Source organism: Eubalaena glacialis, chromosome 6, assembly GCF_028564815.1.
Source record: "Eubalaena glacialis isolate mEubGla1 chromosome 6, mEubGla1.1.hap2.+ XY, whole genome shotgun sequence".
Taxonomy (NCBI): Eukaryota; Metazoa; Chordata; class Mammalia; order Artiodactyla; family Balaenidae; genus Eubalaena; species Eubalaena glacialis.
The window spans coordinates 43,580,573-43,596,557 of record NC_083721.1 but is presented as its reverse complement, the minus strand read 5'-3'; the positions used below and the strand labels follow the sequence as shown (position 1 = coordinate 43,596,557).

Here is a 15,985-nt window from a genome sequence, read left to right as displayed (position 1 = left end):
CAAAACCCTGTAACAAACATAATAATTACAAAACTTTTGATACATTAAAGCCAGGTACAATGCAACTTGTTAATTGTCTAAAAATCTTAATCAGTGTAATAAAATTAAATAAAGAAAATAATAACTAAAAGAGAGAGACCATTTTTTTTTCTTGGATACAACATAACTGTCAGCATACAAAAAGGAAATAGCATAAACAGGTATACCCTTAGAAATAATAAGTTCAATCAATTTTCTGGATGTCGGCATAACATACAGAATCAACAGCATTTCATAATTCAGTAATAACAAAATAGATTTTTTAAAATGTTAAACAATCTCATGAAAAACAATAAAGTCTCCAGGACTAAATATAACAAAAGTAGAAAGGATCACCATAAAAATATTATAATATATTGCTATAGGCTTTTTAAAAGACCTAAATAAATGGAAAGATACACCATATTGATGGATAAAGACACTCACTCTTATAATTATGTCAATTATTCTCCAACTGAGCTTTAAATTACATGCAATATTGTTAAAAATCAGCCAATACCTTGAAAAATGCAATCTGCCAAAGCTCAGAAGTAGAAGTAGACAATCAGAATAGGCCTATTACTATTAAAGAAATTTGAGTTGATAAATAATAACCTTTAAATCAGAACGCATCCAGACTATATGGGTTCACTGGTGAATTCTATGAAATATTTAAGGAAGGAATTGGTGTAATTTGTCTACAATCTTTTTCAGAAGATAAAAGCAGAGGGAATACTTCTTAACTCATTCTACGAGGCAAGCATTATCCTAATAGCAAAACTAGACAAAGACTTTACAGGAAAAGAAACTATAAATCAATATCTCTCATGAACACAGGTGTAAAGTCCTCAACAAAATATTAACAAATCAAGTGCAACAATGCATAAAAAGAATTATACATTATACCCAAGCGGGATTTATCTGAGGTATGCAAGGTTGGTTCAACATTTGAAAGTCTATTAATGTATATCATCACATCAACAGGCTAAAGAAGAGAAATCACACAATTATATCAATAGATGCAGAAAAAGCACTTAACAAAATCTAACACCCATTCATGATTTTTTTAAAAAGTCTCAGCAAACTAGGAATAGAGGGGAACTTCCTTGACTTGACAAAAAACATCTACAAAAAAACCTGCAACTAACATCACACTTAACAATGAGAAACTCAAAGTTTTCCAGCTAAGATCAGGAACAAAGCAAGAATGTCCCTTCTCACCACTGCCTTTACCATCATACTGGAAATCCTAGCTAATGTGATAAGGCAGTAAAAGGAAATAAAAGGTATACATATTGAGAATAAAGAAATAAAACTGTCCTTATTCACAGATGACATGATGGTCTACGTAGAAAACCTGAGAGAACTGAACAAAAAATTTCCAGAATAAGTGATTATAGCAAGTTTTCAGGATACAAGGTTAATGTGCAAAAGTCAATCCCTTTCCTATATACTAGCAATGAACAAGTGGAATTTGAAATCAAAAACACATTATCATTTACATTAGCACCCTCCCCCACAAAAAAGAAATACTTAGGTATGAATCTTATAAAAAATGTGTACAAAATCTTTGAGGAAAACTACAAAGCTCTGATGAAAGCTATCAATGGAGAACTAAATAAATGGAGCGATATCCCATGTTTATTGACAGGAAGACTCAATATTGTCAAGATGTCAGTTCTTCCCAGCTTGATCTATAGATTTAACAAATCAAAATCTCAACAAGCTATTTTATGAATATCAACAAAACAATTCTAAAGTTTATATGGAGTAGCAAAAGACCCAGAATAGCCAACTCATTATTGAAAAAAGAGGAACAAAGTTGGAGGATTTACACTACTGGACGTCAACACTTACTATAAAGCTACAGTAATCAAGACAGTGTGGTATAGCTGAAAGCATAAACAAATAGATCAGTGGAAGAGAATAGAGAGCCCAGAAATAGATGAAAATAAATACAGTCAACTGATCTTTGATAAAGGAGCAGAGGAAGTACAATAGAACAAAGATAGTATTTTCAACATATAGTGTTGAAACAACTGGACATTTACATGCCAAAAAAAAAAAAAAAAGAAACTAGGGACAGACCTTACATCCTTCACAAATATTAGCTCAACTAGATATTATACACTTTAATCATGAAAAATGTTATATATTAGGGAGGTCTTCTACATAAGTAGGTAGATTTATTTTTAGTTCCTATGTTTGATAGTCTTTGACCTTAACCTATATAACAGATACATTTTTGCAATGAGAAAATAGAGAACATGGCAGAGAGCAAGTTACTAAGTACTTAATGAGATTATGGGCAGTTAATTTTCCCAACAACCCATTTCTTGAGATTTCTATTACAATCCCAAAACATGCTGGGTGCATCACAAAATTTATGAGAAGTCCTTATATTCAAAACAATGGAGCACTGATAGCATGCTGTCTTATATTGTTGGTTATTTTACAGCTTCCATTGAAAGAGGATAAAAAAAACACTGATGCTTTAAGTACTTGAGTTCTTCCCATTCACAACAACTCTGAGTGATGAACTAAGGAGTTATACTTAGGATCCCCATAACCTCTGCCTAATGCTGCCTTTTGACACAATTACATTCCTTGAGGATAAAGACTATGGTTGTTGCATTTGCTTTCTTTTCTTACACTTAGTGGAGTGCCTGATATATAGTAGGAGCTCAATAAATATTATAGTAACAACGTATCCACATTTCACAGACGTGAAAGCCAAGGTTTCGAGAGGTGGAGGAGGAGCAGGTACAAGAATGCCTGAGTGGTTAAGGTGTTGGACTTAAGATCCAATGAATTACATCCTCTTGGGTTCGAACCCCACTTCTGGTACAAGTCAACCCGCTTTTCCAAATAGAGAGGTGGAGGAGCTTGTGCAAGGTGGAAAGGCAAATCCCAAGCTTGGTGACTTCAGCAGTTCCCTTGCCATCTCCCTTGTTAAGATATGGAGGGCCCCTAAGACCCCATTCTCCTGTTAGGCAGCTTCCTATGAATACTACAGATTTTTCATGCTCCTCAAATGAAGGTGGCTCAAAGAGAGTGAAACCTAATTATTAGGATAATGTGGTAAAATACCATTTACTGATAGTGATAGCATCCTGCTCAAAGAAACTAGTGATGAAATTTCTATTATCTTACTTCTCAAAGCTGCTGAAAAGCGTAATTTTCTGTTCCTTCATGATTAAAATCCCTTGAGATCCATTTTTGTAATCTAAGAACAAAAATAAACATTGCTCCCTACCATGTGTACTTTGAACAATTTGCTCTTCAGGAGGATTATATAACAGACACCTTTCAGATGGTTCTGTGTCAATTAAGAGAAAGCAACCTTAATTGTGATTATGGATGTTTAAACCAGGTGTGATTTCCTGGCTGTGTTTGGCCAAATCTCCTGCAGACCGTTTCCACATAGCACCACTGAGTTCAGTCTGGTCTAGGTAGATTGGCATACATTTCAGCTTACTGTGGCACAGCAAGCTTCCAATAGAATCTTGTCAGTGCAATTTCACGCAGTGGGCGGGCATGTGTGTTCTGCATATTAGGAAAGGCTCTTGTATGCCAATGCAACAGGTCTTTTATTCTGAATTCATTTAAAGCATCAAATGAGGTTACAATGGTAAATATCACAGGAAAAAGTTAACAATGACAGTCACGGTGCCTCAGAATATCTTGGCTTTGTCCACCAAACCATTTAAGGAAGAAACCTGCTATACTGTGCTCTATTTCTGCTGCTTGCTCTCATGATAGCAATTTAGATTAGTAAGGATCTGATTATTTTTATTAATGGGAAAATTTTTAGTGTTTTTTACTGCTTATAAATTAAATATATAGGGGAGGTGGCATTAACTCTCATTTCTTACTTTATATATTTTATAGTTTGAATTTCCAAATAGCATGTGCTACCTTAGTAATTTTATACATTCATGAAAGAATTTTTTAAATAATGAACATCATTTCAATTAAGTAAACACAAGCCACAACTGCTTACTGTTTTTTAAAATTCAGACAATACCAACAGATACAAAATAGAAACAAATTCCACCATCTGGAGATGTCAGTTGAGAACATTAGTATGTACATATTTATTTAAATTGTGAAAATACTTTTAACTTGGCTAATATTGTTTTGTTGTCTATTTCTTTCTTTCAATAATACATAATGATCATCTTTCCATATAACTTTATGAATGTCGCAACATTATTTTTAATGGCCACAAAATATTTCATTATGGACATGCATTAAATATTTTTAACTAATTCCCTAATAATATAGTTAGTTTGCTTCCAATTCCTCAATATTATAAACAATGCTACATGAACATTTATTTACTTCTCTGATTAATTCCTTAGGATAAGGAGTTTGAAGAAGATATAGATTTTAAGTCTCTTACTACATATTGCCAGAGTATCATTCCAAACATTGAACCAGTATGTATTCCTACCCACAATATAGTCAAGTTGCCATTCATTTAAAATGGTTCTCCGGTTTCCCCATAAAAACAAAAGAAAAATTTTTTTAATTTTAATTAAGAAAAATAGAAGCTAGAAAACGCAAGAGTACTGACACCAGCAGCAACCTTGTTCAAATTCTTTCCCTTGGGAGGAAAGAAGGGACTAACTACCATTTGCTGAGTACCTGTAATGGATCAGTCACTATGCAAAGTGCTTAGCCAAAGGCATTTCATTCAATCTGCAATAACAATCTTAGGAAATAGGGATAGTATATCATCTCCACATCACAGAAAAAGCCGTGTGTCATAAAAGTTGAGTACCTTGACCAAGGTTACCTAGATAATAAGTTCTGACCCTGAAATGTGCAGGCCGATTTGTTTGACATCATTTTTTTTCTCATTCAGGTTTGAGGTTCTCCACCAGATTTCCACATGTTAGTGACACATGACCTTGCTAGGTTCCCTATAATGCCAGGTACTCCTAGTCTCAGGTCTGGAAGAAATACCTGGTTCAAAATTTACATCTTTTACAGGGAAACACATGAAGCAATCAGGAAGGAAATGAGGATATTGTTTTGTAACATTTTCACATAATTTTCAACTCAGGGGCCATTCATACTCTGTAAAACTTCTCAAAGTTTCAGACATAAAACTTTTCAAATAGGCTTAGGGAAAAGATATTTTCAGGTACACATTCTGCCTTAAATTAAAAAAAAAAAAGAAAAACAACTTTAACTTACTAATGAGTATGTACCTTGAGAAATAAATGGGAGAGAAAAAAGGCAAAATGAGAGCTTAGAAAGCAATGCTGTACATCGGGGAATATGCACTTAAGAACAATAATGACAATTTCTAACACATAACTCGCATCCCACACGCCCATATGAAAGACAAAATCTTAAGTAATAGACTTAGCTGTCAGTTATAATATCTGTTCTCACACGTAGTGTTAATGAAACTGGAGCAGCAGGAGGAGAATGCACATACTTTTTGTTAGAAATAAATGGATGGCTTCATTTGTTCCAACTTTCTAGATTCCCTTTATTGATCACACTTGCAGATTTTTTCATGTTGGAATTTAATCATAAAGTCATCATTTTTAAAAGAGAATTATTCCCTTATAATACTCAATGCAGTATCATGCTGAAGTGTACAACTATAGTTAAGTTTCCTATAAAAATGGTTACTCTTTAACTTGGCATTTGAATGAAGTAGGCAGAGCAACATAAAAATTTTTCAAGTTTTCCCCAGTCTTTTTCCCCCCACAATAAGGCAGCATTGACAAATTCCAAATCTTAAATCAGCTGATTATGAATCCCCTATCTTTCTTTATTTTAATAATATATTTCCTACTTTTCCTCCAACATCACAACGTGCTCTTAAAATATATGCAGTGCCCTAATTCTTATAGGAAATTCTTGAAATTCACAGAATGCTAGTCGTTTTTATATTTCACAAATTCAACTTACAAAATGGCAAAATTAAAGTCAGAAGAGAAAGAAACTAGAAAAATCCTAGCTGATTTACACTTGGGAGACAGAAAGGTTTTTCTCTTTCTGTTTGCACATATAAGACTAAACAGAAAAATTTAAGATCAGAAGTGATGCTGACATTCTCATCTCATCTGACAGATATTTGAAAAGCAAATCTTCATTCTTATTTATCTATGCTGTGGGAAATCAGTTTTAACCAGGCTCTGACAAAAGGCATCCTCCAGAATCCTGACACTGATGCACACAGGGTGGTTATTTTCAATCTGAGACCAAGTTAAAAGTGTCCCCCTTCCTGTCCCTCCCCACCACACACAGAGGGTACCTTCTGTGCCTTTCTCACAGAAAACCTCTGGAATACCCCATGGCACTCATCCTGTATTATTATCACAGCACTCATCTCAACTGAAGCATTTCCTGTATAAAATCAATTGTTTCAACCCCCTAAAAGAAATCTCCCCAAATAAACAAATACTTGAATAACATGGCACTATTTTTACTGAGGAGCAGGAGTTTTAGATTTAACAATGTGCAGTATGCTGGTTAAAATGAATGACTTCACTACAGATACAAGACACTGGCATTCGTTGTGCACTATTAAAGAAAAAAAAGGTATGATTATACTATATCTGATGAATCCCAATTTAAAAAGCCACAGATAAACTCCGTTTAATGTAATTCGTATTGGTCAGAAAGCACCCTTCAATTCTCTTCGATGTATTGGGAACACAGCCTCACCCAGCTCTCATGTCTGCAAAAGCAGTGTTTCAAAAAGTGAGAATTCTTTAATTAGAAGAACATATAAGAAGGACACCTGTGCTCTCACTGGCAGACAGTGTTCATTAGAACTCTGAGAACTGAGGTCTCTCACCAACTCAATTTAAGCAACTTTTATTTATGTAACACTTAGAAAACCCATAAAGAAAATTCCATAAAGAAAGAATAGGTGGCCTTCAGGCTATTCCTAAATTACCTCAGCAGTAACACAACTCTTCATTTCTGCTGTGTAGGGAATCCACTTATTTTTCCACGGAGGGGTTCTACTTTCCCTCTCACTTTTATTGACAGCAGCATGGGTCTTCTCTTACTGAGATGCGGGCCTGGGGGCATTTTCAATTACAGCAGACAGAAAGTTTTCAACATTCTTTCCAATTCTTGATCCAAATCCCTAAACCCTGGATAGGATAACACACAGATTGGAAGCTGGTACTCATACACAATCTATATGTGCACCTTTGCTGCATTACAAAAATGTACTATTGGAACGTTGAAAATCATGGCGAGGGTACACTTCAAATCATTTGGTTGCCTTCCAGACCATGAACATACTACCTGTGAGCTAGACCTAACATTAACCTTCAGAATCACCATGTTGTACACCTGAAACTAATGCAATATTGTAAGTCAACTATACTTCAAAAAAATGCATTTTCAATCTTGCACGGGGCACAGAAGCAGAGGACAAGGCTCAGGAACTTGCTAATCCTGGAAGGGAAGGAGATCCAAGGTTTACTCCACTGTGAATAGTTGTCACCTCTTATAAGTAAGAACTATTTGAAATATTTAAAGTTTACATTCAATGTTTTATATACTTCAGAAAAGATCATTTCAAAACATCTATACTGTATAAATATATATATACACATACATACGTGTGTGTATATATATATATAAATGAGCAAATATAAAGAGCAAACACATAGGGCTTACATAGTACTAGGCACTGCTCTAAGTGCTTCACATATATGAAACTCCCTTAATCCTCACAACCTTATAAAGTGGGTACTACTGTTATCATACTATTGACAGACTGAACTGAGAGGTTAGGTAACTGACCCAAGGTCACACAGCTAGTAAACGAGTGGTAAAGCTTGGTCCATACCCAGGCATTCTGGATTCAGAGTTCATGCTCTTTTTTTTTTTTTTTTTTTTTTTTTTAAACATCTTTATTGAAGTATAATTGCTTTACAATGGTGTGCTAGCTTCTGCTTTACAACAAAGTGAATCAGTTACACATATACATATGTTGCCATATCTCTTCCCTCTTGCATCTCCCTCCCTCCCACCCTCCCTATCCCACCCCTCTAGGTGGTCACAAAGCACCGAGCTGATCTCCCTGTGCTATGCGGCTGCTTCCCACTAGTTATCTGTTTTACATTTGGTAGTAGAGTTCATGCTCTTAACCACCATATTATACAACCTCTTTCAGTTTTCAGAAAACAATTAAAATTTAATTTTTCTTTTAAATCCACATACAGAGACATTAACTTGATTTATTCTAAGTTACCCAATCCCTCCCTCCCTCCACCTCCAAGTTCCCTGACAAGGTTTATCCTAACGGTACATACATTTAAATTTTTATTTTTTCAGAGCTGATTTTGAATATAGCATAAAGTTCTTTGAAATTCCCCAATAAATGCAAATAAAATTTTGAATCAATATTTGATATACTAGCAAGCTGTGCCAAAGCAATTTTTATCACTACAAAAGGCAAGTTTCAATGGCCCGATGAGTCTTTTATTTGTTCCATTATTTACTTATAACACCTAGAGCATATGATCTTTTGAGTTAATCTTACAGATGAAAAGTCTCATAAAGAGTGGAAAAGCGAACAGACGGCATAATTCCAGTAAAGGCCAGGAATCTTAGTACTTTTCTGCCTGGCAATTTAAAGTAAAATTCACATCGAAACTGAAGCAGGCTATCTGTTGTCTGGGTTAGAGTTTACAGGAAAAAGCATTAAGTATCACCAACAAGCATATCATCTCTGACTCCAGGGATGTTCTCACACCCTCTAATTGGTGCCATTCCGTACTAATCAATACATTACAAGCACCTAATAGGCACTCCTGCAAATTCTAGGGAAACAACTCACTGCAGAAAACACTGTAGCCCTGAATGTTCATACTCAAGTGCAAATGTTAATTCATGCAGTACTTGCATTAAACTGGGCTAATTATCTACTGAAGGAATCTATTAAAGGCATGCTGTCAATCCTACAGATTGAGTTCAGCAAAGTGAAACTGAATTGCTTGCCTTTTCAGCTAATTACAAAACTCTGTCTGACATGCTTTAAGAATGGTCAAAAAAAAGTACACATGGGCGCAGGGGGAAGGGAGGTGGGCAAGATGACACTCGGCGAGCGATTCTCCCCGATACCTCCAGCGACCGCTGAGCCACCGGGGCAGGGGGTGCTGCCCGTCCTGCCACCCTTCCTCCTCTCCCCTGCCCCCGGAGACCCCCCCATTCCCTTCCTCCTACCTCGGGTAGGGGTGGGTGGGAAGGGAAGGGAGGGGAGGCACGCCTAGTTCCTGCGGGCCTGGTTCCTGGGACACCATGTCAGACTCTGAAGAGGAGAGCCAGGACCAGCAACTGAGAATCGTCGTGCTGAGGGGCGGCACCTCAGGGCAGACCTCCTTAGCTATGTGTTTTGCTCAAGAAACTTTTGGGAAACAGTACAAACAAACTATAGGACTGGATTTCTTTTTGAGAAGAATAACGTTGCCAGGAAACTTGAATGTTACTCTTTAAGTTTGGGACGTAGGAGAGCAGACAATGGGAGGCAAGCTGTTGGATAAATTTATGTATGGAGCACAGGGAATCCTCTTGGTATATGATATTACAAATTATCAAAGCTTTGAGAATTTAGAAGATTGGTATTCTGTGGTGAAGAAAGTGAGGGAGGAATCAGAAACTCAGCCAATGGCTGCCTTGGTGGGCAATAAAATTGATTTGGAGCATATGCAAACGGTAAAACCTGAAAAACACTTAAGGTTTTGCCAGGAAAATGGTTTTAGTAGCCACTTTGTCTCAGCAAAGACAGGAGACTCTGTCTTCCTGTGTTTTCAGCAAGTTGCTGCTGAAATCCTTGGAATCAAGTTAAACAAAGCAGAAATACAACAGTCACAGAGGGTGGTGAAGGAAGATATTGTAAACTACAACCAGGAACCTATGTCAAGAACTGTTAACCCTCCTAGAAGCTCTATGTGTGCAGTTCAGTGAGCGCATTTTTCTTCTGTATTGATAGTTCGGGCTGCTCTTCGCCTCTGTGTGGGCCTGAGGACCTCTAGGAATTTGTTTTATCAGTGACCATCTCTGTAGTTCAGTTAACGCTTTCCTCTCAACTCGCTTCATCATTGCATGCTGCCTCAGCCGTAGGCAGCTCCTTGAGCTGAAAAGAATTCAACTTTGGGACAACACACTTTGAATTCAAAATGGAAAGCCCATTCTCTGGAATTAGACTGCTTCAGTGAAAAAGAATAATGTTGGTTCTCTTTACGTCCTCACTTCTTTTTTCCCTGATGTAAGTTTTTTTAAACAAATATGAAAACTATCCAAGTCTTGATCATCAGCCAGGATTTTGCCACAGCACAGTTTCATACTCTTATCTGAACTCATACCTGGCAAAGTATGCTTCATAGTGCAAACATTTAAACGAGTAATATACTTTATCTACAGATACTTAAGAAGGCATTCTTTTGCTGTCTATTGTGAGTGAAAATATATAAAGCTGTATCTAGCTGAAAATGCTTGAAATAAAGCTATAATAGAAATGGTTTTTTTTCATTTTTTAAAAAAGAGCCTAAATTCTTTACATTTTAGCTGTAGCTCACAAAGTAGTAAGTATTTGATATTGTATTTTTCTTATTATATCATGGTCATTATGTATTGTGTAATACTCAGGTTAGATGGCTTTGTGAATTCTGACAAACGTTCAGCTGATGCTCCATGTGGACTTTCTCCTGCAAACTGTGTAAGAGTACTCCCAGAATGAGTTATGACTATTGTTGGATCATTGTGGACTGTACCTGAGGTTCAGATGTTTTTCTCCGGCAAAAAAATTTATTTAAATTACAAAAAAAAAAAAAAAAGTACACATGACCAGCGTACAGCTCCCCAACACACACTGAGTCTCTTCTTGTCAATCAAGAAAATACAGGACATGATGATATAGGAAGAGAAGCACAGCCTGAGGCCATGTGCTCTTTCATTACATCTCTTATGGTCCCATAAAGAATGTGGCATGCCACAAATAACCAGATTTTTTAAAAATCTCAAACCTCATATAATTGGTTTTTCATTGCATAGTTTCAAATAATAAACAATAGCTTTTAAGCACTTAGAGATATTCCTCAATGGTTATGTTTAATATTCTTATACATTTTAACAAAAAAAAATCTGGCTATAGAATTCTTCTTTTCCTTTTGCCTCTTATATTAAGCTAAAAGTCAAGAGGAGAGTAGGATTCTTCCCTCTGTTTTCCCCACTTTCTCTAGCTTCACTGGGTCTCAAGTTTCTAAAAACTCATCACACTCAGATAATGATGCATAGACCTTATAAGGAGGACAGAGGAAGCAGTTTGCAATATAGCACCTAGACAAATTCCAAAATATTTTGTGGGGTGGAACCAACATGCTGTCAAAATCAGACATTCTTTTCTTCTACATGGATATGTTCACTATTGGCAGATTTCCATATCTTTCTGACATACCCACACCTTAAGTTTTATACTATCCACACCTATATAAAAACTCAAGCTCAAAACAATAATCCTGAGCCATCAAATAGGCTGATTTAGCACCAGCACAATATTATAGAAGGCATGTAGCATTTAGGGATTTTACAACTATTACTCTCAATGATGGATAAAGGATTGATGATTAAGTTATTCAAAAATTCACTATATAATGATTCATATCCTATTCCTCTTTCTCTCATGTCACATGCCTGTAAATATCAGCAAATCCCATTGGCTTTACCTTAAAAATCTATTCAGAGTCTATCTACTTGTTACCATCACTACTGCTACAGCCATGTTCAAGGCATGGTCATCTCAAACCTATAGAACTGCAATAGCCTCAAAATTTGTACCTCTGCTTCCACCTCTGCCCCTCTCTTAGTCTATATCCCTTTCACCCAGAAGCCATAACATAAAAATAATGTAATAATTAAGTAAAAATATAAAAATCATCTCAAAGAAATTGAAGATGACACAAATTGAAAGATATACTGTGTTCTTGGATTGGAAGAATCAATATTGTTAAAATGACTATACTACCCAAGGCAATCTACAGATTCAATGCAATCCCTATCAAATTATCAATGGCATTTGTCACAGAACTATAAAAAAAATTTTTTTAATTTCTATGGAAACACAAAAGACCCTGAATACCCTAAACAATCTTGAGAAAGAAGCACAGAGTTGGAGGAATCATGCTCCCTGACTTCAGACTATACTACAAAGCTACAGTAATGAAAACAGTATGGTACTGGCACAAAACAGACATATAGATCAACGGAACAGGATAGAAAGCCCAGAAATAAACCCATGCATTTATGGTCAATTAATCTACAACAAAGGAGGCAAGAATACACAATGGAGAAAAGATAGTCTCTTCAATAAAAGGTGCTGGGAAAACTGGACAGCTACATGTAAAAGAATGAAATTAGAACATCCTCTAACACCATATACAAAAATAAATTCAAAATAAATTAAAGACCTAAATGGGATACCGGATACTATAAAACTCCTAGAGGAAAACATAGGCAGAATACTGTTTTGGATCCATCTCCTAGAGTAATGGAAACAAAAACAAAAATAAACAAATGGAACCTAATTAAATTTCAAAGTTTTTGCACAGCAAAGGAAACCATAAACAAACAAAAAGACAACCTTCAGAATGCGAGAAAATATTTGCAAACGATGTGACCAACAAGGGGTTAATTTCTAAAATATACAAACAGCTCATACAGCTTAACATCAAAAAAAATACAACCCAATCAAAAAATGGGCAGAAGACCTAAATAAACATCTCTCTAAAGAAGACATACAGATGGCCAGCGGGCACATGAAAAGATGCTCAAAATCGCTAATTATTAGAGAAATGCAAATCAAAATTACAATGAGGTATCAATTCACACCAGTCAGAATGGCCATCATTAAAAAGTCTACAAATAATAAATGCTGGAGAAGTTGTGGAGGAAAAGAAACTCTCCTACACTGTTGGTGGTAATGTATATTGGTAGAGTCACTATGGGGAACAGTATGGAGGTTCCTTAAAAAACTAAAAATAGCACTGCCGTATGATCTAGCACTCCAGGGCCTATATCCAGAGAAGATTCTAATTTGAAAAGATACATGCACCCCAATGTTCATAGTGGCACTATTTACAATAGTCAAGACATGGAAGCAACCTAAATGTCCACTGACAAATGAATGGATAGAGAAGACATATACAATGGAATATTCCTCAGCTATAAAAAGAATAAAATAATGCCATTTGCAGCAACATGGATGGACCTAGAGATTATCACATTAAGTGAAGTAGAAAGACAAATACCATATGATATCGCTTATATGTGGAATCTTAAAAAGTGATACAAACGAAGTTATTTATAAAACAGAAATAGACTCACAGACACAGAAAACAAACTTATGGTTACCAAAGGGGATGGGGGGGAGTGGATAAATTAGGAGTTTGGGATTAAGAGATACACAATACTATATATAAAATAAGTAAACAAGGACCTACTGTATAGCGCAGGAAACTATACTCAATATCTTGTTATAACCTACAATGGAAAAGAGTCTGAAAAAGAATATATATATGAGTATAACTGAATCACTTTGCTGTACACTTGAAACTAATACAACATTGTAAATTAACTATACTTTAAAAAGGTAAGAAAAAATACAAAAACATAAAATATATATATGTATATATATAAATCATCTTAAAGTGAAATAAATGTCACAAAATGGCAAATACTCTATAATTCCACTTAGATGAGGTTCTAAAGTAATCAAACTCATAGAAAAAAGAAGTAGAATAGTGGTTTCCAGGGGCTGATAGGAGAGGAAAATGGGGAGTTTTTGTTCATTCCATGGGTATACAATTTCAGTTTTGCAAGAGATGTGTTGCACAACAATGTGAATATAGTTGATACTACTGAAGTTACTAAGTTACAAATTTAGAAGTGGTAAAAAAAAAAAAATTAAAATAAAAAAATCATGGTGGAAATTCCTCTACTCAAAAATTATCCCATGACTTCAAATGTACTCTCTAAAATCCTGAACCTTTCCCATGGCCCAGAGGGCTAAGCATGACTGACCCCCACTACCCTCTACAAGGTCTACACCAACCTCCACACCCACCATCCTACCTCACCTCCCACTCTCCCCTCACTCATTCTCTCCAGCCAAACTGGCATTCTCAACACACCAAGGACATGGCTTTGTGAAGCACACTCTTCCCTCCAGAATATCACATTGTTCACTCCTATATTTCATGCAGGTCTCTGATCAAATATCATCTGTCAGGAATGATAGGACCAAACTATCTAAAATCATACCTGTCATTGTGTGACTCTCTCCTGATTTACTTTCATTTAGCATTTATCAGCATCTGATCAATTTACTATTTCTTTTCTCCCAACTAAAATTATAAATTGCAAGAGATAAAAAAAAATAAAAAAGGTTTTATGTTCACTGTTCCATCCCCAGTGCTTAGAACAGTACTTGGAACATTGTAGCTACTCAATAAATATTTATTGAATAAATAAATGAATGAATGAATGGCATGAGTGAATGTGATTGTGGATAACTGAACTATAAAGGGAAATCCATCTCATTACATGTTTTTTAGATCTTTACTCGAATTCCTGACCCTATTGCCTAAGTATGCTCAGCTTAACAGAATATTATTTTACTAAAGTGGAAAAACTATTTATAGGGATTAGGAAATATGTTAATATGTGAAGTACAAAAGTAGTTTTGTCTAGTTTTCGATGTTGTATATTCTTTTTTCATTCTTCTGAGATAATAATATACCTACAGATATCATATGAGCAGTAGTGCTTAGCAAAGCTGTGTGGCCTCATTACTGGTCTCATTTCTGCCAGGGGATGACACACTGTGAAGTAGTCATAAATTACAGGCTGATTAAAAAATACACACACACACACACACACACTAAAGTCTGTGTGTTGTCTAACACTAAACTTATTAACTTTAGCCTGCATCCCTGAATGCTGATATGAACTGGTGCCAAGAGGCCTGTAAGGATGGAGAAAAAAGAGCAGGAAGGTAAATACAGAGGAGGAACATAGTTAAGAAAACTGGAGCAAAAAGTGGTAACATAATAACACTAAATCTGTAGCAGGGAAGTATATCAGAGCCTCTTTAAATTGTAATGAAAAAATGCAGAAATGCAATATCAGAAGTTAAATAAGGTCATTCATAAGAGAATATCTGTAGCATATTTCCAACCAACTGTGGGAGTAAAAATTCATGAATAATATTAAAGGTATTTACACGATCCACTGTTCTCCTGAATAGTGTTTGCCTAATGTAATAAGATCTGGATTGCTTGAGCAAAATACAAATTTGAAATTTTAAGACCTAAACCTGACTGCCCATGCTATTAAAAAAGGAAGATGAACTTCTTTGAATACAATAGTTTACATCAATATTATCACTTTACTCCATTGATGTTACAGATTATTGTGATTAAATTAATACTCTGTAATAATTATACTATACTACCCATGAAAGAGATTCTAATCTCCTTTTTTAATATACCTAGGTGTTGGTTTCATTTAAAACAAAGTCTTAGGGACTTCCCTGGTGGTGCAGTGGTTAAGAATCCGCCTGCCAATGCAGGAGACCACGGGTTCAAGCCCTGGTCGGGGAAGATCCCACATGCCGCAGAGCAACTAAGCCCATGAGCCACAACTACTGAGACTGCGCTCTAAAGCCCGTGAGCCACAACTACTGAGCCCATGTGCCACAACTATTGAAGCCTGAGCACCTAGAGCCCATGCTCCGCAACAAGGGAAGCCACCTCAGTGAGGAGCCCGTGCACCACAACGAAAAGCAGCCCTCGCTCACCACAACTAGAGAAAGCCCGCATGCAGCAACACAGCCAAAAATAAGTAAATAAATAAATAAATAAGAATTGCTTTAAAAAAAAGTCTTAAAATTCAAATTCAATTTAAACAATCCCAATCTTCC

The 15,985-nt window shown here is 35.8% G+C and overlaps 1 pseudogene; it reads left to right on the top strand.

Annotated features, from left to right (window-relative positions):
* The first annotated feature begins 9,309 nt into the window (after positions 1 to 9,309).
* Positions 9,310 to 10,057, top strand: LOC133093243 (ras-related protein Rab-28-like; annotated as a pseudogene).
* Positions 10,058 to 15,985: the final 5,928 nt, after the last annotated feature.